We start from the raw sequence: 27,626 nt of genomic DNA on the forward strand, positions 1-27,626 counted from the left end.
TTTTTTCTTGTCATTTTTGGAAAAACTACAGGATGTGAAGACCAAAAAGACAACAAAGGACTAGATGGTAAGTGATTATCAAATGAAACATTAGATTTACACATGATTATTGCACAAGTATTTAACTCATTAGCTAACTCATCAATTTGATCCATAGTATATGGAGTAATAATTTTATTGGGAGAAATTTCAAACACTCCCTTTGTTGTTTTTATTCCTTTGAGTATTAATTGTCCTACAGCCTCAGGATACCTAGTAAGAATAGTGTTAGGAGAACAAGATAAATGTATCCACAATAATGGACCTTCTTGCCAAAATATTCCTGTAGGAATATTTTTTGTTGGTAGTACAATAAATAATAAAGGCAAACTTATATCAATTCTATCCAAATGCATATTTTCCATATACGTTTCAATGATTTTTAATGCCTTTCTTGCTTCAGGCGTTAACATGCGGGGTGAATTTGGATCTGATGGACCTTTTAGGATATCAAATAAAGGTCCCAACTCTCCTGTTGGTATTCCTAGATAAGGCCTTATCCAATTTATGTCTCCCAATAACTTTTGAAATTCGTTAAGTGATTGGAGTTGATCTACTCGTATTTGAATTTTTGGTGGACGGACCATGGTTGAGGATAATAGTACTACTAAATAATTAATTGGAAGATTTAATTGTACTTTACCTATTGCTATCTCTAGATTATAATTTTTTAATAAATTTGTAAGTGTGGCATAACATTCTAGCAATGTTTTTTTTATCCTTATGTGCCAATAATACATCATCCATATAGTGAAATATTTGTAGTTCAGGATTTTGATTTCTAAGTGGCTGGATTGCTTTGTTAACATAAATTTGACACATAGTTGGGCTGTTAGCCATCCCTTGAGGGAGTACTTTCCATTCATATCTCTGATCAGGACCTTCATGATTCAGTGTAGGGATAGTAAATGCAAAACTTGGACTATCCTCAGGATGAATTCAAACTGAAAAAAAAAAAAAAACCTTTAATATCTATAGCTAAAACATACCAGGTTTTTGGCAAAGCAGACAATTGGGGAATTCCCGATTGAGCAGGTCTCATAATAACCATCTCATTATTAATGGCTCTTAAATCTTGCAATAATCTGCATTTACCAGATTTCTTTTTAATGACAAAAATGGGAGTATTATGGGGAGATATGGAAGGTTGTATATGTCCCTCCTCTAATTGTTGTTTGACCAGGTCATGGGCTACTTGTATCTTTTCTTTAGTCAGGGGCCACTGAGGAACCCATATTGGTCTTTCTGATTTCCAAGTAATTTTGATTGTCTCAGTGTCCCCTTCTGAAAATCCAATCCATGTGTATTTATTCCTTGATCTATTTGAATTACTGCTGCTATACCTTGTTCTTATTTTCCTAATCTTTTTTCTTTCCTAAAACCTTGTCTAGCCCTAGTAGTGGGCGCATTAGGATTGATGTTATTTGTTAATGTCAAACCTAATTGGTCTAGGACATCTCGTCCCCATAAATGTATAGGAAGATGATCCAATACATATGGCTTATAGTTCCTTCACATCCTTCAGGATCCTTCCAATCTAATACCATTGCACTTCTATGGGGATTAGTCCCCACTCCTAGGCCTCGAAGCGTTTGAGTGGCTTGTTGTAATGGCCAATGTTTTGGCCATTCTTGACGAGAGATGATGCTAAGGTAAGCACCTGTGTCTAGTAGCCCATTAAATTCATGTCCTTGAATATTTAGTTTTAGCATTGGGCGAGAATCTAAATTTAAAGACAGCATAGCCCAATCTACACCTGTGGAGCCTAATACCCTGGAACCTCTTTCTACAGTATGACTGGAAAATTTATCATGTAGGCTGGGTATTATTTATAACTGTGTTATTCTATCTCCTGGTGAAATTACTGATATACCTCTTGGAGAACTAGCTATAATTTTTATTTCACCTTCATAATCAGGATCAATTCCCCCAGGACTTATCATAAGTCCTTTTAGTGTAGAAGAGCTGCGTCCCAATAATAAGCCTACTGTTCCTTGGGGAAGAGGTCATTTTACTCCTGTGGGAATGATTTGAACTCCCATCTCTGGAGTTAGTACTGCTCTGGTGGAGGCGCAGATGTCCAACCCTGCGCTCCCTCTGGTTTGTCTGATGAGGGATTTAATGGATACTGTGTCCTGGGCACTACCCTGATGGTGTTGTTGGGTTCCTCCATTGCCCTGTATATTTGTGGTTGTGGGCCCTAGAGCATTGGGCCCCCAAGTCCGTTTTTTTGACAATGGAGCCTGATGCCTTTCTCCATGATATCATGGGTAAACACTTGGTCCTTGTCTGTTTTTTTGATAACGCAGTACCCTCTATGGTAGTTTGAAAATGGCATTCATTAGCCCAATGTCTCCCTTTACGGCATTGTGGGCAAATAACCAGTATTCTATTCCTTTGATACCTAATTTTGTTAAACCCTCCTCCTATGGGGCAACTCCTTTTAAAATGACCTGTTTGTTCACAATTGTAGCATGTTCTTGGCCTGGCATCTAAAGCCTGTTTTACTGCAGCTGCCACGACTTGCCCTTGTTCATTAATGTCTCTACATAATTTCATATGTATGTTTAAATCTTTATGTCTCCATGGTCTAATGACCTCTCTGCAGTAACGATTTGCTTGGTCATAAGCCAGTTGTTTTATGTATGGCATTGCTTGTTCTGTATCTTTAAAAATTCTGGCAGCTGTTTGAATAAGTCTATCTACAAATTCAGCGTAAGGTTCATTAGGTCTCTGTATTACCTTAGATAATTGACCTTGTAAATCTCCATGTCCTTGTAAAGTCTTCCATGCCCTAACTGTGTCTGCAGCAATTTGTGCATATATAGCAGGATCATATTCAATTTATTCCTGTTGACCCTCATAAGGACCTTTTCCTAACAACATATCTAGATTTCTTTGAGGGTAACCGGCTGCTGCATTTCGCCTAGCTGTCTCCGTGCAAAATTCCTCTTTGGCAACCTTCCATAGCAAATACTGTCCTCCATTTAGCACAGATTTACACATGTTAGCCCAATCTGCTGGCGTCATGTACAAGTTGGTAATGGATTCGACCATGTTTACAGTGAAGGGTTCTTGTGGACCATAGGTTGTTACAGCCTCCTTTAATTGCTTCACTGTTTTGAAATCTAAAGCACGGTGAATTTGTTGTCCTCCTGCCTGTTCAAGTACAGGGCATGCTAATCTTTGAGGTCCTGCCTCAGGATTCCATCTATCAACTACGGAGGTTGAGGGCCACTCAGCTGTCTCTATAGGTGGAGCTGTTGGTTGAATTACACCCTCTGGTGAGAGAACAGAGTTAGTAGCAGCCTCTTGTTGTAGCTTCCCTCCTGATAGCTGTTTGTCCTCTAAGCTTTCTTCCTTTAAATTTTCTTCCTCTATCTGACTAGCCCGAGATACCTTCTCTTTTGCTTGATCTAACATGTTTTCTACCATAGTCTGGACCTCTAACAATTTACTTAACACTCTTTCGGTTTGTTTTATACTAATTTCTAATCTACTATAAAGATAACGCAACACAATAAGATAGCATAAAACAAAACCGAAACAGAATGAAACAAAAACGGTACAAAAAATTGTTGTATCAATTTTCTCTTTCTCAGGGAGGAACAAATTCAAACCTTCAGCCAACCATTTTTTCCATTTTGCCTGAGAAAGTTCTAGGGATAGGCAGCTTGAAACAAAAACAAAATAAATCAAAACAAGAACACATTGTTTTTTGAAATGGTCACCCATTCTCTCACCTTCCCTCAGGGGCGAGCAATTTTGCTTACCTCCAAGCTTTAGGCGTTCCCCTTACGGGCCACCAATTGCCAAAGTCTGGCTGGGCACAAAATCATGAGCCACTCAAGCAGGAACAAAATGTATTAAACAGATTAATATGTTGGAATGGTGGGGAAGACACATCAAACAAGATATAAAATCATTTATAATACAATAATAAAATTGTGAAGGTAGATCATGGATAGGTAGATCAGCAGAATGCACCAGAGTCTAGGAAGAGACTTCAGTTCATTGTCAATTTACACATAAAAATATATAACTTTATATCTGCTGGGAAACTGGGAAACAATGAACAATCTAATAAATGGCAATGAAATGTCTGGAAACCAACTGAAAAAAATATATCATAATTGGGGAAATGGATTTGAAATTAACTAAATTTTAAGCGGTATTTGAAACCCTGATGATCCTTGTACTATGCACAAAGTGTATAAAATGAAAACACACTGTACATCATAATGAACCTGAAAGTAGCTTCAATATTTTGTGTGTGGGCTGGGGATATGGCTCAAGCAGTAGGGCGCTAGCCTGGCATGCATGTGGCCAGGGTTCCATCCTCAGCACCACATACAAACAAAGATGTTGTGTAAAAAAAAAATATTAAAATTCTCTCTCTCTCTCTCTCTCTCTCTCTCTCTCTCTCTCTCTCTCTCTCATTTCTCTCTCTCTTAAAAAAAAATTGCGTGAAGTTGGATAGAGTCCATATAGACAATAGAAGGAATGTTCATAGAGGTTAGACAGATGGGAACATAAATATTCTTATATTCTTGAAACCAGTGGAGGAGTTATTCCATAGTCCTTACTATGAACAATATAAAATAAAAAAAGGAGAAGCATGTAAAAGAATAGAAAGTTTTCACTAGAAAATCACCAATAATGTGATATAATTAAAAGAAAAATAACATTTATTTAAAAGGCAGTTTTCCATTTCAACATTCACCAACTATCTTTTTCCCCTCTCCCTATTCTGTTTCCTATATGCTCTGGATCATCCTTTTACATTTTTATTTATTTGGGATTGGTACTTTATATATATATATATATATATATATATATATATATATATATATATATATATATAAAAAGGTGACATTCCCTTTGGTACATTTATGTATGCATATAATGCAATTTTGTTAAATTCATTACATTTTCCCTTCCCTTCCGCATTCTTCCTCCCTCTCATTCTCCTACACCAATGATCTTCCCTATATATTTACAATACCCAATTCCCCTCACATCTTTATTTCCTTTATGTAACTCTGTCTTCCAAATATGAGAGAAATCATTTGACTTTGATTTTCTGAGTCTGTCTTATTTCACATAGTGTGATGTTTCCCATTTTCATCCATGTACAGGCAAATGGCAAAATTTCAGCCATTTACAGGCAAATGCAAAAATCCAGCTATCCCATTTCTTATTACTCCCCTATGGAGGGACTGCTCTGGGTGGTGCCCTGGCTATGTCAGCAGTTGTGGTGCTGGGGATTTTTTTCCCCTTATTTTATTATATCCAACCTCCTCAGTCTCTGATCTTCTTTGAATGTACAGTATTAAGTTACAGCAAAACCCCAACCCCCACTTTATTTTGTCATTCACCTACCTTGCTGAGAAGCTGCCTATCTGCTTTCTTGGATTCCCACAATTTAGCAACTTCGAAAGCCTCCTTTTTTACTTCTGAATATATTGGGTTCTTCTCTTTGTTAGTTTGGTTAAGGGTTTATAAATCTTATTTCTCTTAAAAACGAAATTCTTTGTTGTGTTCATCCTATTAGTCAATTTGTTTATTTAAATACATTTTTTACTTGTTCATGGACCTTTATTTTATTTACTTGTTTATATGCAATGCTGAGAAATGAACCCAGTGCCTTGCACATGCTAGACAAGCACTCCAGCACTGAGCCACAACCCTGGTCTCTATGTATTTATTTTATTTTCAATTTTTTTCATTTTGACCTTCTCATTATGATATTCTATCTTCTACTGATTTTTGAATTATTTTGTTTTTTCCTTTTCTAAGTTCATGAGATGAAGTATAATCATATTTATTTGTAATCTATTTTTTAATCTAGGCATCAGTGCTATAATTTTTCTTTTTGTAACTGTTTTCATACTGTCCCAGAGATTTTGATATATTATATCTCTGCTCTTATTTGTTTCTAAGAATTTCTTGAGTAGTTTCTCTCATTTCTTCTTTGACCATTTTTTTCATTTCATTATATTTTTTATTATTCAATTTTCATATGTTTATGTTTTTCTATTATCTTTGCTCTGTTTATTTCTAGCTTCAATAATTTATGATCAAATAGAATTCATGGGATATTGATGTTTTTCTCCATTTGCTAAGAATTACATTGTGACCAAGAATATGTTCTATTTGGGGAAAGATTCCAAAAATAATTGAGAAGAACATGTATTCAGCTCTTTGTAGGTGAACTATTATATAGTGTCTATTAGGTCCATTTAACTTAAATAATTATATACATCACAATATCATTATTGATGTTATCTTTCTATGGTCTGTCTATTGGTGATTAAGGTCTCCCAGTATTATTGAATTGAGATCTCTCTGTAATTTAAAGTCAAGATATATATGTAATTAGATGGAGTGCACTGATATTTGTGGCATATATTTATTATCATTATGTCTTCATTTTGGAATGTTCCCTTTAACAGTACATAGTGAAATTCTTTGTCACTTTTGATTAATTTTTGCTGGAAACATACATTTCTGGGCATGAGAATATATCTTTTGGCTTGGTTTTAGTCTCCATTTGTGTAAAATATTTTTCTCCATAGTTTTACCTTTAGCCCATGAATGACTTTGATTATGAAATGAGAATCTCCAATTCATCTGAATTTTGTTTTCTGATCCAGTCTTTCAGTCTGTGTCTTTTAATGGGGGCGTTGAAACCATTTACATTCAGTATTATTATGAATAAGTTTTGGAAGCTTACTGCCATTTCATTTTTTTTATATATTTAGTTCTGTCTTTATTCTCATTTTGTTAATTATTTTTCTATTAATCTTTACCTATGCTGTAACTTTGGGATTTGTTTATGTGTTCTTCTGTGTGAAGTTTATCTTTGATTATTCTTTTTAGGGTTTACTTGGTGGTTTTGAATTCTTTTATGTTATTCTTGTCATTGAAAGCTTCTATTTATTCATTTAATTGGAAAGAGACATATGCTTGGTATAGCAATCTTGGTGGCCAGTTGTTTCTTTTAGATGTTAGAATATCTTATTCCAGGACCCTCTTGATTTTAGGATCTGATTTGAAAAGTCAGATGTGAGCTTCAATCTTTAGGATAAATACTGAGTAGTGGTATAGCTAGTTAGGAAAAAAGAAAGGAAAGATGGACCTGAGTGCATGAAAAGAAAACATAGATAAGTAGAATAGAAGAAGGGAACTGGAGGTGGAAATAGGGGAGGGAAAGGAAAGTGCTGGAAAGGGATATTAATCAAATTGCATTATTATACTGTGTGAATGAACTAATATGTAACAACAAATCCCACCATTATGTATAAATATAATGCATCAATATAAAGAAAAAAAGTGAGGTTTATTGATCTGCCTCTAAATTTGACCTGATGTTTCTGTATTGAAGTTTTATTAGTTTTTGTTTCCTTATATTCTGTTAGGAATTTTGATGATGATATGTCTTGAAGAGATTGTTTTATGATCTGGTCTATTTGGATCCCTAAAGCCTCCTACATATGAATGTCTATCTCTTTTCTGTTATGAAGACACTTTTTATTATGATCTCTTTAAAAATGGTTTTACTCTTTTTAACTGGTATCTCAATGATTATCCTAATGACTCTCAGATTTGGTCTCTTCATGTTGCCCCAGTGTTCTTGTATATTCTGATCAGTATTTATCACTTTTCCATTTATTTCATATGGTGTACTCAAATTTATGTACCCTACCTTCCAGGCCTGTAGCTCTGGCTTTGACCACTCAAGTTTTATTTTCACACAGTATAGTCTGCTGGTGATGCTTTCATGTGAATTTTGGAATTGATGCATTGCGTTCTTCATTTCCAGAAATTCTGATTGCTTTCTTTCCAACATTTCTATTTTGTTATTAAAATGTCATTTTCATGTTGTATATTTGCTCACTGGATTTATTCCTTAGATCTTCTCTTGTTTAACATTTTAACAATAAGTTTTTATACTTCTTGACTATAATTTCATCCACTTCCATATTTGTGAGATTCTATGTTGGGGTTGTGAATTTTGGGGGGAGATTTGTTTCCCTGTTTCCTTATATTTTCAAAGTTCTTAGACTTGCAAATCAATTGAGATGGATTCCTCTTCCCCTTTTGTATGCACATCCTTTAGTGTACAGTTCTCTTTTTTTTTATTTTGGGACTTCTTTTTGTTTTTGATATGAGTAAATGTCAAGGGATAGAGCCAGAACTTCCCTTCTAGCTGCTCCTCCTTGAGGCCTAGTTGTTGAATTGGGGTTTTTTCACCCCAATTCTATGAGTTGAATTATTTTGGGAACTCAGGTGGAGCTAAATCATGTGTGGGTGAGACTCACTGTTGCTTGCCAGAGTTATGTGTATTTCTCAGTAGCAAGATATCTACTCTGTGGTCTTGATGTGTTCTCATCACTTTCCAGCCTCTTTTGGTAGAATGTATGGGACAGAAAAAGCACTAATATCAGTAACAGATGTGCAGCCTTAAGATAAATGTCCAGTGTCTAAACCATACTTAACTTAGAAGATTTGCATGATAATTTGTCATCTGTGAAAATAATTTCCCTCTATAGCTGAAGTTAGCATTTAACATCAACACCAACAATTAAAAAATTGTGAAATAAATTAGGCATTTGGCAGAGGTGTTTACTATGTCATCCACTGTGTTAATAATCAAATAACATGAACAGTGCAAGGAATTACATAAACTAGACAATTCAATTATTTATTGAGATTTATAGTTTCTTAAGTAAAGTGAAAATAGATTAGGAATATGAGAGACCATTTAAAATATTTTAAAAAGTGGTCAGAGGACATGTAGGAGATAAGTAGCAGATGTTTGGTGTAAAGAAGAAATAAGAAATTAACTAAAGTTAATAAGAAAGAGAGGAAAAAAGAAAAGGACAATTTAGCTATTAATGGGGTAAGAGAGTGAAGAAGGGGAGATAAGAAAGAAAAGAACCAAGGTATGAATAAATAATCAAATATAAGATTCAAAGAACTCAAGCACTCATATAATTGTACCCACCTAAGTTATATGAAGGTAAAATAATAAATAAGTGAAGAAAAATCAGTTAATGAGACAGTAAAACCATATAAATATACAGATATTTTTGAGGATATCTATGCAGTAAGAACACACATATATGCACACACACAAATATGAAAAATGGAAAAAATAAAATAATAAAATATGATTAAAGAATGTTTAAATTTTTTCAAAAGTTAAACTGTTAAAAAGAAGGATAGGTAAAAAATGTCAGTATGGAGGAGAAAGAAACAAGTTAAAATACAAAACAGGAAAAAAGAGAAAAAGAATCATACTGAGAAATAAAGGGTGGGCCTACCTCTTTCTACTGAGGTGGTAAAAACTGCAGGCAGTAGTAGATTTTCAGTGTTTTTATTTATTTTTGGCTTTTTAATTCTTGAATGGAGAGAAGAGGGTTGAAACATCCAACATATTTGTGTTTCTTACTTAACTGCCAGTCATTGTGGCTAGGAGGCAAATCTAAGATATCAATTTCCAGTCTCCCAGTATAAAGTTGGATAACATGATTTAGGTGCTGAAATATGGCATATTTCTGTAGAACAGTGTAGTTAAGAGTTTTAAATTGGAAGTTTAAGTAGTTGTGGTTTATTTTTTAAAAAATAGTTTTTAAATTTATGTATAACAGTGGAATGCATTACGTGCTTTAGTTTTTTTTTTTTTAAGAGAGAGAGAGAATTTTTTAATTTTTATTTTTTAGTTATCGGCAGACACAACATCTTTGTTTGTATGTGGTGCTGAGGATCGAACCCAGGCCGCATGCATGCCAGGCGAAGCGCTACCGCTTCAGACACATCCCCAACCCCACGTGCTTTAATTTTAAGCAAACTTTTGAGTTTTGATCCAACCCTCCTACAGCTCGGAAGATGCTCGTCTCTGCAGAATGTCTGGATTTCTTGGACCTCCAGTAATATCCACTTTTAGGGCATAGTGACTAAACCTCTACAGATTTCACCTTCACTGCTATGTAAATGAATATGCCCTGGAAAGTAGATGCTTCTGTGTGGCTGCTATAGGTGTCTTACAGGGCACCAAGAAACAAAGGGAGCTTTCTATATTGGTACCCAGAGCCTGAGTGGTCCAAATGAAATTTGTGTCCATTTCAGTGTTCCTGGTTCAGTCATCCTCTGGGATTTGTTTTTGTTTTTGTATTTGTTTTCTTTTTTAGTCTACTGCTGCTAACTTCCTTTGTAAGTTTCCAATCACCTGTCTTTGTTTGCAGCTATACAGAATGTACAAATGTTTCCTGCTCCATGACATGACTGCTTTTTCAGCCTAAGAGCATTTTCTGCTCCTGCTGTAATCTTCCAAGCCCTGGGACAAGTTATTTTTGTATTTTCTTTACTGAACTTTTTCCCCTACCAAACCTGTGTCCATCAAAATCAGTCTTCTCTTATTCAAAGGTTTTCCCAAATTAAATATTCTTTCTTTTTATTTTTTTCTTTCTTTATCTGCCAGTGGCCGTGGTATCCTGTTTGCCTGTGCTCCCTATAGGGCAGGCCCAAAATGACTATACTTAGGCTGGCTTGCCTAGGCTTCCAGTGAGCTATGTTTTCAGTGTGTAGTCAAGGTCATAAATACTCTGATTAAATGTATGAATTCAAGGTCATAAACATTTGCTTGTAGGCATCCACCCACTGATGTAACCTGTTGGAAGTGTGCCTTCCTTAAATGGACTGCATATTTAAAAGGCCAATGGAAATGGCTTAGGAGGCTAAAGCTTACTGACAGGGGACTAAAGCTTGAGCTGGGTGCTGGCTAAAGGCTGCTGCCACCTCTGAATAAGGAATGTCTACTATCCCAATGGCATCTTGCATGTTCTTCCATTTACTAGTATCCCAAGTTTGTTTCCCAGTGTCTGACCTCCACCCTCCCCTCAATACCTGCCTCCAACACCACTAGTGGCCAAGCTGGTGTGTCTCTAATATATCATTCTTACATTATTTTCAAGTGTCTGACTCTCTATTTCTCTATGGCTTCTTTGATATTCCTTTGTTAAGTTTAATGGAGATTTCTCATTTACCCATCTGACAGAGAAAGAATCTCTCTGTAGGTCTGGTGCTGAGGAACTATTTGGAAGTACATCCTTCCCCTAATCTACCATCTTCTATCTCCACAGTATTTTTATTTATAATCATGCCAATATTCCCTTATAATAAATATAATCTCATCTGGCATATTTATAATACTAACTGGTTTCAGTTATGTACTGTTAATTTTTCTTTGGACTGAAAGAAAAATTAGGTAATTCTTACTTTATAATGTTAAGTTTTATGTAATAAATTACTAATGCCAAAATTAATTAAGTTATGATTTTTACTCTGCACATTAAATTACTTTATAATCTTAAATATAATAGCCTGTGTTATGTTGGTATTTTTATTTCCGCATTCTAGGAAGTCTCAGAGAAAATTTTCTGAACTAATCCAAATATAATCCATTTTATGTAAAATTTAATTTGCTTCCTTGTTTTGACAGTATATGAAATAAAAATGTGAGAAAAAGATCACTTTGGTTTCAAATGAGGAATAATTGGAAGTCTTTATATTGTTCAGACCCTTGACTTAGCAATAGCACACCTTTATCATCTCTCTTGTAGTGATGTATTGTTATATACTTTAATAATTTATGTCAAATTAGCAAAAATGAATAGAAAATAAATATATGCATTGAAATCACCATCTTGGAATCTGTATATTTCTTTACTTTCTATTTTCCTAGTACTTAACCATTAGAAAAAACACTGAATAACTGCATGCTGCTTGAAATCTGACCATAACATAACAAGTAAAACTGAAGTAGAAATATAAGAAAATTAGTGTAAGTGAAAATAATCTAAGTAAGACTATTAATTGTTACATCATACATGAAAATTTCTATAACTTTGTTTAATAAAATACTTAATAAATGTAAAAAATGGTGATTTACTTAAAAGAAAATGCAATCTTGTTCTGCATAGTATCAGTGATTATATAAACTTAGGTAAATGTCACATTTTATTATGTGCTAGACAAACTACACCTAAAGTGTTATACTTATTATTAATAATGCATTCAAGAGTAAATGCTAGAATATTTTCATATGACATTTATGGTGAAGAATTTTGAAATACCATGTAATAAGTGTGCTAATACTATTCAATAGTTATAATAGTAAATACAGCAGGACAAAGTCTTAAAATAACAAGGATAATCTGACAGTGATGGGAGATAATACTCCAAATTTTAAGTGTAATTTATTGAAGACAACAACTATATAAGAATTTATTAAATAATGAATGTCATTTTCCAATAAGAGGAATTGGTCAATTAATTATTCTATGGCTATAATAAAAACGCCATGAAATTTATAGTTTGATCATGCCTTATTCAAGTCTCAGTTCTTCTATCTTCTATCTTCTATCTTGGACTCTCTTGTAGTCTTAAATTATTCATTTATAAGACTTGACTAATAATATTACCTACTGCTTGCATTGTCATAAAACGTAAATGGAATAATAATCATGAAAATCCAACACAATATCTGGCATATAGATTGTTTTCCATGTATATTAGATTTTTTATCAATTCTCCATTCCTACCAAAATGTATGCTATTAACTGTTATATTAACTCCCATTGTTTCTAAGACAGGAAAAACACTTATAAGTGCTTGTTCAATTAATTGATGAATAACTGAAGGAATGAAATTAGAATGGGAGTGAGTTTCTTCTGAATTTACAAAGAAATAAAAATACATGAGTATTTCTGGGCATGGTGGTACATGCCTGTAATCCCAGTGGCTCAGGAGCTGAGAAAGGGAGATCATGAGTTCAAAGACAGCCTCAGCAATGGTGAGGCATTAACCAACTCAGTGAGCCCCTGTCTCAGGAATACAAAAAGGGCTGAGAATGTGGCCCTAGTGGAGGAGTGCCCCTAAGTTCAATCCCAGAATCCCAGGTACAAAAAAAAAAACAACAACAATACATGAGTATTAAAAGAATTAAAGAGGAGGATCAATCATTTTCCAAGGCTGTGAGAGAAATATACCCATACTGTTAGGGAACTCTGGTACCAATTCCTGAGCTTTTGTTATTATTTTATTTAGCCAGTATTTCTTGAGCATTTGCTATATACCAAGATATATTTAGTGAAATATATGTACTGAAAATAATGCAGTACAAAAACAGACATAAATATCTACCTTCATAATATTGACATTTCATTTGAGAAATACAAACATTAAAGAATTTTAAAATGTTAAATATACTGTCTGATAGACAGTAATCGATGGTATACAGAAAAATGTAGCAGAGATAAATACAGGATAAGAGAAATATTGGCATTTCATATAGCATAACCAGGAAAGGTTTTACTTAGAAGATATTCAAGAGGATATCTCAGTGTGAGGAAAGAGATCCAGATACCTCGAAGAAAGTGTTCAAAAGAAGAGAAGACCTAGTTTAAAAAATGGAAGAGGTTGTTTAAGGTACATATGAACATGATTGTGGTTACAGTGGATTAGCAAGGAGAAAAATTTGAAATGAGATATGAATTAAAACAGACCAATATTTTAGACTCTAGTCAGTCATGATACAATTGATTTTATCATGAATGTGATGGAAAGTTATCAACAATCCTGGATAGAAGAGTGACTTGATCCAAATTATTCTTAAAAAAATTGTTCCCACTACTCTATTGATGACTGAAGTGAATCAAAATTAGAAATAAGGAATGAGAACTTAAATAAACATATATTCTCATTCCTGTGTTTTCATCTTCATTGGATTATTAAGTGCTTCCATTGTGATGATCTATAGTATTGGTGAGAGACAACTTGTTTGCAATGGTCCTAATCTTGAGGAAAAAGCATAAAACAGCCAACAACTAAGTTTTATGCTAATCAAAAATATTAAAGACCTTCTAATAAATTATAAAGTTCCCTTTTTGTTACATATTTGTTGTTACTTTTTTAAAACAAAAATTGATTTTCACTTTTAACAAATTTTATAATTTATTGATTTGATTATACTTTTATTATCATTCAATTATAATTGTACTGATGAATTTTGAATGTAGAATTCCTATAATCCAAGCAAATTAGATATATTGTACTATTTTTTTCTAAATATTGCTAGACTCAATTTTCTAATATTTTCTCAAGTATTTTTGCTTCTTTGTTCATGAAGAATATTTATCTCTATTATTCTTTTCCTGTAAGGCCTTTGTCCTAATTTTAATATTAGCTCAAGGCTGGTCTTATAAAAGAGATTAGGGAGTATTGTTCCATTCTCTTCTAATGTCTAGGAAGAGTATAGTCTTTCTATTAGTTAATCCACAATTTATTTCTGTGTCATTAATTTCACAAAATTCTTGCTCCTACTTTATTACATATTTTTTCTTTCATGTTCTCTTCTTTTGTCTTTTGGAACTCCAATTGTGCATATGTTAGAACATGTGATAGTTTTCTATAAATCTGTATGTTTTCTTCTGCTCTCTTTTTTTAACTGTTTTTTCTTCTTGTGTTACAACTTAGATAATTTATATTAAGCCTTATTGAAATTATTGAATTTTTTCATTTATGTGGATTATATTTTTGAGAATTTCTATGGTTTTTATCATCTACATTATTATTTTTATAATTTTCTCTAGAGACTTTCTAGTATTCTTATCCTTCTACTGGAATTACTCATATGAATTTACATATTATCCACCTTTTCTGCAAAATCCCTTATCAAAATAATTTTAGTTATTATACATTTTCTACAAAATATTTTTAATGTCCATGTCATATCTGTGTCCAGTTCTAGTGATTTCTTGGTTGTATATTTTTTATTGGTGCATTTTAAGATGCCTTATAATTTGGGGGTAAAAATCAAACATGTTATCTACATCATTAGAGAAAAATAAAGCCAGGAAATAAGCTTGCTTCAATTTCTACTAGACTCTTACATGTTATAAATGGATAATAAGGTGTTATAAGGGCACATTCTGTAGAGTTTTAATTATTGTTTGGTTTTAGGTATTATCCCTATATTTCAAGAGCAAGTTGATAGTAACCCCCAAATTTATCAAGTCCTAATCCCTAAAACATGGAAATAGTATGATATGTGGCAAACGATCTCAACAGATGTAATTCAGTTAAAAATCTCCAAGCAAAGAGATTATCCTGATATATCTCAATGACCTATAAATTAAAACATCAGATTTATATTAAGAGAGGAACAACAGAGATATTTGACACAGAGAAATCAATGTGACCATAGAGGCAGAGGTTGGAATGACTTAGCCAAAGGAAAGCTGGAAAATTTACATCCTCAGAAGCTAGAAGAGACAAGGAAAGAATTCTCTTTTACAGTCTCAGGAGAGTTTGTTCTCTCCAATACCTGGATTTTAGTTCACTGTTACTAATCTCACATTCTGGCCTCTAGAATTATATAACAATATATCTGTGCTGTTTTTATTCACTATGATCATGATAACTTGTTCAAGCATCTATTAGAATCTAATATAGTATCTTTCTTGGTGTTATTGCTCATCCATGATTGCTGTGACCTCAGAATTTAATGCTTTCCTTGTCAATGACTAGGTTTTTTACCTCCTTAAATCTCGTCCTTGCTGAAAGGAATATTTTCAAATTCTATGTGACTAGCAGTGTTGCCCTTCTCCACATAGAACACCAATTTATATTTCCTTATTTTTGATATAGGAAAATCATCCTGAGAAAACTTCTTGGCTTTTGTTTTGTTCATCATGCCCATAAAACCACAACAATAAATATTCCATAGGGAGATTTTGATGGTTTCTGTGAGTACTTAGTGAGTTCACTATAGAAAGTGCCAAAGAAATGGAACATGATCCCTAAATGCTATATGCCCTCCCTGTATTAATAACATTTCTCCAGAGAAATGGAACCAAGAGGATACATATTCTTATACAGAGGTTTATTTTGAGAAAATGGCTCATGTAATTGTTGAGGCTGGTGAGTTCAAAATTGGCAATGCAGTGTGAGTTTGAAAGCAATCTGTAGGCCAAATTTTGTCTTCCTCAAGAAAATCAGTTTTGTTTTTCTCTTAAGGTCTTCAAGTGATTTAACAAGACACATTTATATTATGAAGGATGATCTGATTCACTCAAAGTCTACTAATTTAAGTGTTAATTACATCTAAAAATTACCTTTATAGCAACATGAAGACCAGTATCATGGTAAAGTTACCTAGCATTAACTATCACACCTCCAGAATTTTCACAGTCTCACCAGGGCACTCTAGCCTTTTAGCAGCTTTATCTACTGTATTTTTTTTGTCACAGCTAGGGCATGTGGCACAGATTTAGAGGCAAGCCATAAGTAAAAATTTTAAGTTTAGTCCAGGCTGCATTCCTTTCAAAGGTTCTAGGGGAGAATTCTTCCTTTCCTCTTCCAATTTTGTGATTGAAGATTTTTTTTTTGACTTGACTGTTGACTGTTATTTATGCCTCACTCTTTACCTAGCTTTCTCCTCCTTTACCCTGTTATGCCTCTGTCCTTAACTAAATCTTGTGTATTTTCCCCCAAATAAGGCCATATTTACAGTGTCATTTGTAAGGATATGGGTTTACCTTTTTAGATCTACCATTCAACCCACTAGAATCTCCCATATCACCCTCAAATTTCATATTTATCCAACATGCAAAATGCATTCACTCCATTCCTGTACCTTAAATAATTAGAGTATCAACTCTAAGTCTAAAATTCCATCTAAATAGCACAATTTTTTGATTCAAACCTCATTATTTAAATTATCATGCCAATCTTCTAAGTATGGATTAGACTCTGGGAAAAATATCCTTTCCACCTCTAAAACTGGAAAACAAGTTATCTTTTTCCAAAATCAATGGTAGAATAGACATAGAATACACACATAAATTCCAAAAAGAGAAACGTCAAGTAATAAAGTGGTCACTGATTGCAAGCAAGTTTAATATACAGCAGCACAAATTGCATTAAGTTTCAAAGCCTTACAATTATCTTTTGTGACTTGACGGCCTGCCCTTTTAGTCTATTATGGTGATCCCTTCTGGACTTGCAATTTTTCCACTTCACTTTAAGGCATGGTTCTGTTGACTTCTAGTGCTTTCATCATTTGCTTCTATGACAACTCCATCAGCTTCTGCCTCTGTACCACAGTGGAATAGTTGGACTCTACTTTGGTCCTTACTTCTCCAGATTTCTCTCATTATGTTTACATTTCTGTGTCTTGCAATACAAGAGGACAGTTTTTTCTGCTGACACAGCATTCTCAGATTACTGTAGGTCTCCTCGTACATATAGTGGGTTCCCTTGTTATTAGACAAGAGGAGCGTCCACAGAATTTTTCTCTATAGTTCCACCTTGATTCCTGGATTCATCCAAGATGATTGATCAGAACTAACCTGCAAAAATTTACAGAGAAACCCTTGACTTTTCTCATGCGAATGTTTCCCCAAAAGCAAATTTCATAATTTTACCATTCTTTGTAACCTGCATTGGCCAAGATTCTTCTAAATCATGTAGTTTTGGTTTCTTATAGTTTAACCATTCTATTTCTAATTTATCTCTTTTTTCTCACATTTTACTACAAACACCAAGAAGAAACCAGCCTGCATGTTCAACACTGCACTTGGAAATCTCTTCAGATACATATCCATGCTTATTTCCCATAAGTACTATGTTTCACCTAGCAATAGTACAAAATGCAAATTTCTGCATCTTTAGAACAAGGTTAGGCTTTTCTATAATTTTCAATGACATTTTTCTTACAGGCTTCTGAGCTCTCAGTAGAAACATCTTCAGAATTTATATATCTATGAACATTTTGTTTATGATGATATATTGTTCTCTACAGGATTTTTCTATGTTCCTAACTTTCTTATAAGCCCTTCAAAGAAGCATATTTCTACCATCAGTTTCTTTAAGCAATGTAAGTTATCTTCTATCATACTTCTCAAAATTCTTCCAGTCTCTACCAGTTCTTAATTCTGAAATAAAGGTATTCAAATTTTCTAACAGGTACTATATTACATTTACTTAGGGGTACCGTTTTCACTTTTCTTTTTTTCCATCAGGCACTCTATTGCACAACATATAGAACAGCTGGTTACTCTATAAAAATAGCTATGCAATGAATTTGAAAAATATCTTAAATTCAAAGTCATTCTATTTTTTAATTATGTTGAGTTGAGTAATGTTTTTCCTGGCTTTTCAATGTCAACTGAGAAGCCAGATACCTGATGAGATATGTTAATAACAACAACAACAACAACAACAACAACAACAACTACATGGAGTTTTATTAGCAATGAGGTACCACTATTACTTGGTTTCCCAAGGATGGAATATCCCTACATAAAGAACAATATGATCACTTACAAGTTGTGTTTAAAAAAGTCAGTTGTTATAATCATATTTCAGCCTTACAGAACATATTTGTACAAATTTATTTACTCTTTATTTGGGAGGGGAGGTACTAGGGATTAAACCCAGAGGTGCTTAACCACTGAGAAACATTTTGTATTTTGTTTAGAGGCAGAGTCTTGCTGAATTGCTTAGAGGCCTCTCTAAGTTGCTGAAGATGTCTTTTAATTCACAATACTTCTCCCAAAGCCTTCCGAGATGCTGGTCATCTACTCTTCATGCCAGTATAATTTCATATGGAAATTACTCTATTGAGAAAGTAATCTTTGACTCTATTACAAGACAAAAGCATTTTCTTAATATTTACACTACTCGGACTGGGGTTGTAATTCAGTGGTAGAATGCTTGCCTAGCACATGTGAGGCACTGGGTTGGATCCTCAATACCATATAATGATAAATATATTAAATAAAGGTTTTATGTGCATCTACAACTAAAAGTAAAAACTATTTACACTACTGGCTTCTATTGATTTTCATTTTTATCAGTTAAAAATAAAATTAATTATGTACAATAGTTGTCATGATTGGGATTTTTAGGATTTTTAAATATATCTATGTTTAAATTTTATTATTATATTGTGGTATGATAAGCATATTAATATAAGTACTTGAAATATATTTTAATACTAATTTAAGCTACAGTATGCCTGATAAAAAATAATTCCTATTTCAATATGATTACTATTGTTACAAGAAAATTTTTAGGTAAAATTTTACTTCACTTCCTTAGAGCCTGCAGATAGAGGATTATATAAGTCATTTTCATATGTAAGTGCATGATATCTAAAAACAAAAAACTAAAAATTGTCATATTATCATGTATTATTCTCAGAAAGTCCTGTAGTCAAACATAATGTCATTTAATTTTGCTTACATTTCATTGTCATACATATATGCATTTTATCAAATTCACCCTAAATTTATGTTTAAAATTAAAACATCTAGTTTTAACATACAAAATTTACATTGAGTATCTTTATACTACAAATTCATTTAACTTTTTCAATAGCACATAAGCACCAACTGCCCAATCAATCTTGCATAATTTTTCTTATTGATAACACTTGAAAAGTTTGAAACTTCACACATATACATTATTATTCATTTTCCTAAAAGGAAAGACTATAAGATATTTGTTATGATTAAACACTGTTTTTCAAATATATTAATTCCATAAATTTCTAAACAATTATGTAATTAATGAGGTTTCCAGTATTCTCAATACACTGTATGTACCATATATTCCTTTTGATAGAATCCTTAATTTTCTTTTAAAGCAGGTGTGTTTACATTGGGAAATATAATATATTCAGATATTGTGTGTGTGTGTGTGTGTGTAATCTTTCAAATATGTGACAGATTTACTTTGCATGTAAAACGAAGTAGCTCTGTGAAAATCATAATCTTCAAGGAAACCAGGGGGACAGTTCACGAGATTAGTAGTAAGGAGAGAAGTATCTTAGACATGTTATAAATTTTTCCTTTCTATACTCAAAGGGATCAGCAGTTAAGTTAATGAGCTGTGCCTTCAAATAGCTCCCCACTCATCTAGGGAAAATTGTCCAACAAAATTGGCATCACAGTATTAGTTTTAATAATTTTTATTTTAAAATTTTCAAATTTATCTAGTAATCCAGCCAACAAAATTAGGAAATTGATTAATTTCTTTTTCAAAAGCCTTATTTCATATTAAATGAAATGAAACTTTGAAAAGTGTATACCTCTGCTTACTATGAACTTTATGAGTCACAAGTTATTTTCCTATCCAGTGACATTTTCTCCATCCACTCTCAAGGGGGAAAAATAATTTTGTAATTTGTTTAATATTTGTCTGTGTGAAGGGAAATATCAGTTAAAATAACAAATAATCTGTGGTGCATAATAAGTTAAAGTTGTTTTATCAAAATGCAGCTTATTTTTATCATTATTTATAAGAAAACAGAATTTTGTTAGTGCCTTTTCTATTGTATTCTGTATTTTTCATTTATTAAAAAAACTAAAACTTAACATCAAATTTAATACTTGCAATATATTTATTTGGACTGAAGTGGAACAAATTATATTCAATTCTTGTATGATCATGGCACAATGAACCCCAATATTATGCAAAACTGTAACACACTGGTAGAAATTGACTGAAATTAAAGTAATATCCTCACTAAAAGCAAAACAAATAAAACCTTTAAATCGTAGACCTCAAATGTTTCTGTAAGTCATTAGTACTTAGATATATCAGAGTAAATAAGATGTCTACTATATTTTGAATTTCTGTAAATATGTTATGCACAAAACATATTTTGTTTATAGTACTGTTTTGTTTATAGTACTGTTTCTCAAAAAGAGTAATTTAAAGTTCCTCATTTCAAAAGCCAAGTTAGAGGGCTGGGGCTGGGGCTCAGTGGTGGAGCACTTGGCTAGCACATGAGAGGCCCTGGGTTCGATCCTCAGCACAACATAGAAATAAATGAATGAGATAAAGATATTGTGTCCAAGTAAAACATAAATATTAAAAAAAGATACAAGCCATAATTTTAAAAAAAGCAAGTTAGAGTTATTTTGTTTATTTACAATTTCCAAAAGATCCATGTGAATGAGGAAAAGTCATGTAAGAAAATCTAATTGATTTTATGTTTATAAAAATATTATTTATACATTTCATAATTCATGGCAATTTGTTATCATGAAAATGTCTATCGATAACAGTACACCACCACATTTCTATTGGTTATTGTCTGTTTAAAAATTTGATACATAATGTCATTTAACCTTGTGACAAGTCTATAAGATGGGTCATTGTCATCTTTATTTCATGAATGAAAATACAAGTTTCAAAGAGGTAGAAGAGTCTGAAATGTTTATATGTTGTCAAATGTTAGTGTTATGAATGAACTTGGAGGATGCATGATTACAAATATTCTACTGTCATGTGTATCTAAAAAGAACAAAATTTAAAAAGTGCTTAAAAATACTCTACAATCACTGCATTTGGGATTCATCATATCTTCTCTTCAATCCCGGGAGTAAAAATTATTTTTCCCCCTAATGTACTGAGGAGAAGCTGAGATTCAGGTTGTTTCAGTTTTCTAAATAAATATCAAGCTAAAATAACTGGTAAAAGTGAGACTTGAAGGCAGTCCTGTTGGACTTGAAGTTCTTTGCTTTTCCCTGTCCAGGCCTTGGGTTCACTGTAGGTAAAAACTTTTAGTCACATATACTGGTAAAAATTCAAGTACTTTGTAAACACTGTACCCACTGATAAATTGTGTTTACTTTCTATCCCTTTACACAAATTTTCCTAGTATATATGACTATTAGATCTTTATAGGTATACTTTGACATATGAGCTTCAGGTATTTTCTTCATAAATAATGATGATGATGATAATGATTTTTACTTTCTGCCATGTACATAAGACCCAATTCAACGTGAAAATGAGTTCTTGTTTTTATTTATTTTTGTACTGCAAAGATAATATGAATTCCAATCTGAAACTTGAGTGAAAACCATTCTCTTACCATAGATTCTAAATGGAGAATTTGTTTCCACCTACATCTAAAGTCAAGGCTGAAACAGGCATTCTCCCTTAATTTCTGCCTCTGTGAAGAAATAGAGTCATCCCTGACTTTACAATGTTGTAAAATCAATGCACATTCAGTATAAACCAGAAATTGAATTTTGATCTTTTCTCAGGCTAGCCATATATGGTAAAATACTCCCTAGTAATATGCAGTACAATACTTCCTTATGATACCAGGTAGCTGCAGCATGGTGCACCTCCCAGCCAACTACCCAGTCAAGTGACTAACATGTCCACACTTTATTGTGTTGCTATGCTTTGTGCTTATGCATCCCATCATGTCTACAAAATGTGAACATATGTGAGCACATGAAATATTAAACATTTCATTAAAAATATGCTTTAGGATGAATGTTTATTTCCCAGTTGTAAGTGACGTGAGTGTTACGTGAGTGTGTTTGTTAGGCTAGCCTAAGCTATGATATTTGAAAGGTTAAGTGGAAATACTGATTGGGGAGGTGTGACTGGCAACTCTCCTTTTCTTTCCTAGGCACACACACTATAATATTTTCAGGATTATATTTACCTATTAAGATTCATATATTGAGGGAATAAAGGACATGTTAGGTGTATTAAACGTAATTTTGACTCAATGCATTTTAAATTTATGATGGGTTTTTCAGAAATTCAGGATTATCTATGCTCTCTTTCATTGAGGCCTGAGTTTATGCATGGTTCTTCACCAAAGGGTAAACTATTTCAGTTTGACAGGATAAATAAATAATAAGTGTTTAATTTGATGGCTATGCTTGATTCATTGATTCCATATTAAACACAAATGTTGTAGTATCACTTTGTTCCCATAAGTATATATAATTATGTTATGATTTAGATACATAGTGTTCCCTACAAGCTCATATGGGACACAGTGCAAAAAATATCAGAGGTGAAATGAGTAAATTATGAGAGTTGTAATATAATCAGTGGAAAAAATCCACTGATGTGGATTAACTGGAAAATAACTATAGGCAGATAAGATGTTGCTCGAGGAAGAATGTCTCTGGGACATAACTTTGGGGTATACATTTTCCCCCTGATAAGTGAAACTCTCTTTTTATCTTTGTTTGTTGACATACCTGAGCTGCTTTCCTACTCCATACATTTCTGCCTCACTTAGGACACAAAGCTATGGGGTTGACCACCCATGGATTGAACCTCTGAAACTGTGAGCCAAAATGAAATCTTCCTCCTCTATGTTCTTCTTGTCAGGTCTTTTGGTCATATCAAAGGAAAAGATGAATAAAACAAATTATAGTCATCCAATATCCCATAAACAAATAAATAATAGATAAATAAATAAATAGACAAATCTCTATGTATGTAAGCCCTAAATATTATCTCCTATCTTCCATGTATATGTTCCATTGACATCTAAAGGTGCAGACTATGAAAAATATGCAAATGACCTCAATAACTACTGCTAGGACTGGCTGTGTTTTCTTTTAATATTTTGCTTTCCAAACTTTTTTAGCTCCTTAGGTTTTCGTCAGTTCCCTTGCCATCTCAAATATAGGTGCCTGCTTTCTTTAAATATTCTCTAATACATATCTTAAATTACCTAACCTATATTTTAGTACTTTTTTAGAAATCAGACTTCTTTGTAAATCATATATTAGCTGTGTATATCCTCATACTACATGACATGTGCCTTAACATCAGCAATAATTTACTCTTTCACTTATTATCCAATTGTATGTGGCAGAAAAATGCCTTTGAACATCTCAATAAATTATCTTTGCTTTCCTACTTTATAAATAGAAAACATTATCAATTTTATCATATCTTTAATGTTTCAAAAGACTACATTTTTGACGTAAAAGCAACCATATTTTTCACTAACTTCACTTCTATCAGAACTATTAATAGATGGTATAATTTGGGGCACAATTTTTTGTCATTGCTATGTCTTTGTTCTCATAATACATGTGGCATGTGAATATTGGTGGGTTAATGGGTTCAGCTGTATCTGCCATCTCTATATTAACTATAAAATGAATTTACATCTCATTAAAATTACAAATTACAATACACTTATGTATTGAAGTTTTCAGGCCCACTCTTGAGAAAACAGACTACTAAAATCACTAATATTTATGAAATAATGCCATGTAATTTTTTTGTTTTCAACATATGAATATCCATTGTGACCTGAATTGAAGCACTCTAATAGCAATTTTGAAATTTTTAACAAAACTGAAAACATTTTAAACCCTTAAACCAAAGCATTCAATACAGTCTCTAATATAAATGTCTAAGAATAAAAATGAGTATATTATGTTTTCTATAGCGTGTTAGAATTCACTACAACAAAAGTCTCATTGAAATTGGAATTTTGAGATGACACTAAATTTCCCACTTGAACAATTACCTTCTGGCTTCTTGTTTCACAAATTAGAAGAATAAAAGCCATGGACAGTAACCAAAGGGAAGAGCAACAGAGTAGGATATGAAAACAGAACTCTCATGATGCAGGAGAGGGCATGATAGCAGTAAAACCCATTTTTGTATGATAGCTTAATGACTTACAAGGTTTGGAGGTATGAGCATTGATTAAACAGACATTATATCAAGTATCAAGGCTATTGGTTGTGCTCATTGGCCTGAATTTTAATCATTCATATAATTCCAATTCCTTCCCTTTTCCTCCCTCTCTGGGACGAAGGATTTAGTTTGAGGGTTCCCAGAGGTGAACCCCATGATCTTTTACATTTGAAAAAGATCCAGAGGGTTCACAGAAATATTTCTACTGTTTAGCCTCCTGGTGTGGTTTCTGCATTTGAAGAAAACCTCAACTTGGGCCCATCACCCTGATTGCTGAACATTGACTATTTTTATTTATTTCCCCCTATGAAGATTTTACTCCAACTGCTGTTAGAAGAAAAAGGGATGATGACCAGTCTGGCTGCATCAGGCTGAAATGGGGTCCTGAAAGAGGACAACAATTAGAATCCTTTTGCAGAGTCCTAACTACTCCCAGTAGAAGTGGAGCTTGATTTTGGATTCTTGTATAAGGCCATTTGGAGCTTGAGCATCTCAGACATCAGGGCAGTCCAGAGGTCCATGGTGGCAGTTGGTGGGTAACTAGACAAGGTTTTTATAGGGAAGGTACCATGTTAAGACAATAACCAATACAGTTAAGCATTGTTTTCTGTAAACAATTACTAGAAAGGTAGTCAGTATTATTATCCATTCCCTGAAAACTACGAAGAGAGTGATTCATTTAATCTTAGAATGTTGTCTAACATGATACTAATTTGTGAATGAAGGACATTTAAGACTTTGGAAATATTATCAAAGTTGTTAGTAATGTATAATATTTAGTGTGTATAATAGCTTAGTTATCTTTTTGAGCTATAGTGCCACCTGAATTCTAGTCACAAATATCTAGTGTGTCAACTGTATTGTAATAACCTGAAATAATAACAGTTTTTTTTTTTTTTTTTTTTACCAATTGTGGAAGTATAATTTCAAAGACTTTTAAACAGATGCAAACTCTACCAAACTTAGTTTCCCTAAGTAATACGACAGACATAAGAAATTTTCTTGATAAGCATATCAATGTTTTAAGAAACCCTGTTTCTAAACCTAGAGATTAGACTTTGGTCTGTATCAGTACATTGAAATTTGACCTTAGTAAACTATGTTAATTATTGTCAACTTAATCACACCTACAAACTCTTTGTGATTTACCCCCCAAAAAACTTCTGTAAGTTAGACAGTCTACAGCTTGTCTATCCTGTAAAGTAACCAAAAGAATTTCCGTACTATAACTCCTCTTATGTCTTTTTTAGTTGATGACTTTTAAAATTTACATTCTGAAACAATCCTTATAAAATTTCTGAATTTAAATTAGTCCTTTTTATAAGATGAAATGCTTTATACTTTTTACAGTACTTAAAAAACTAATTTACTCATTTTTAACTTAGGTTACCCATGAAAACCAAGTATCACTGAACTATAATTAACATTTTAAGTCAGTTATTTCTGCCAAATAAAAATCCTTAGAAGCAGTGGACATATTGCACTTTAAAAACTTTATAGAAACTAGTACTTTGGCTGGTCACCTAAAAAAATGAGAAGGTTAATTTCAATGATATCTTCACTTTTTCCAATGTAAATTGACCCTTTCATTAAAGTTTTATTAAGTCACAAGTAGTGAAAAGACATTTGATCCATTGATTATATTTAGGAGTACTCATTTATCAATAAGCCAATTAATATTATGTTCATGAAATGGAAAAAAAACACATAAGTAGACAAAACATACAATACATAGGTATACACAGATATAAAAAAAACGGGCAGGAAACAAAGATCTTGTGGTTTTTTAGCAGATGCTAAACCTCCACAGGTAGAGACAACCTGACAATCTTTAATAAACTGAAATAGGGCCAATCACAGATTGTACATTTGGACTCAATCATAGGGCAGGCCTGTACAGTTGGAAATGTTAGTTTTAGAGTCCTCAAAGTGGGTAAGATTCACTCCTATCATCACCACTGTTTATTTTCCTCATTAATACTCTGGAATATAAGATTATTTTCCCAATGTATACTGAGGGTTAACATGTAAATAAGAATCCTCCTATATGGAACACCTGGGATGTAGCCTTTCTACAGCTTCCTTTAAAAAAAACCTCTGTTCTCCCTGATGAGAAAAAATACAGCCTCTGGAACAGGAGTCTCCATGCTTCTCCTTTGCTACCAAATCATTTTATTTATCTATTTATTTTTTCAAAACCATGTCATCATTATTGGTTTGGCATCAAGGACAAGGACCACGACTTCCATAACAGAAAACTAAATTACTTCAGGAGAATATATGATGAAAGAACTAATTCCATTTTTTAGATTTATATTGAAGGAGTTTATCTTTAGAGAATAAAAAATCATTTTATTAAAAAATAAAGTTAAAAAATACACCTCTTTAATCTAAATGTAGAGGGCTAATATTATCAGTATGAAGATAGGTATATTCTGAATGGAATAAGAGCTCTTGCTGAATAATTCTGATCTTTATCAAGTTTTGACAAAGCATAATATGAATAAGTATATATTTGTATGTATGATGTGTGTAATTATAGAATAGTTCCTTTTAGGTAAAACTACTAAATTGTTGGCTAGAAAAGAGTTTAGAACGTTAGTCAGACCAATGAAGTAAACAGAAACAATTCTAAACTAAAACATGAATTTAAGAGGTCCAATTCAGCTTGTTATAAGATATTCTCTAGTAATAATTTTAGTGATTATACTCTAATAATGATTGCATATATTTATGGGGTTCATTATGATATTTTGATAGATTATGAAATGATAATAAATCATATATTCATCATTTATTCATAGTAAAAATATATAAAACTATTCTTTCAGTAATTTTGAACTGTACCATGATTATTATTTATTATATTCACCATTCTGTGAAATAGATCACTAAAACTAATTCATTTTGTTTAACCAAAACGTTGAACCCTTGATCAACATCACTCCATACCCCAGTCATTCACTTCCCCAAGACTATGGTAACCACTAGTATACTCTCTGTTTATGAGTTTCACTTTTCTAGATTAC

The sequence above is a fragment of the Marmota monax genome, unplaced genomic scaffold (genome assembly GCF_021218885.2).
Source record: "Marmota monax isolate L192 unplaced genomic scaffold, Marmota_monax_Labrador192_F-V1.1 WCK01_AAM20220418_F8-fsc00050, whole genome shotgun sequence".
NCBI lineage: Eukaryota > Metazoa > Chordata > Mammalia > Rodentia > Sciuridae > Marmota > Marmota monax.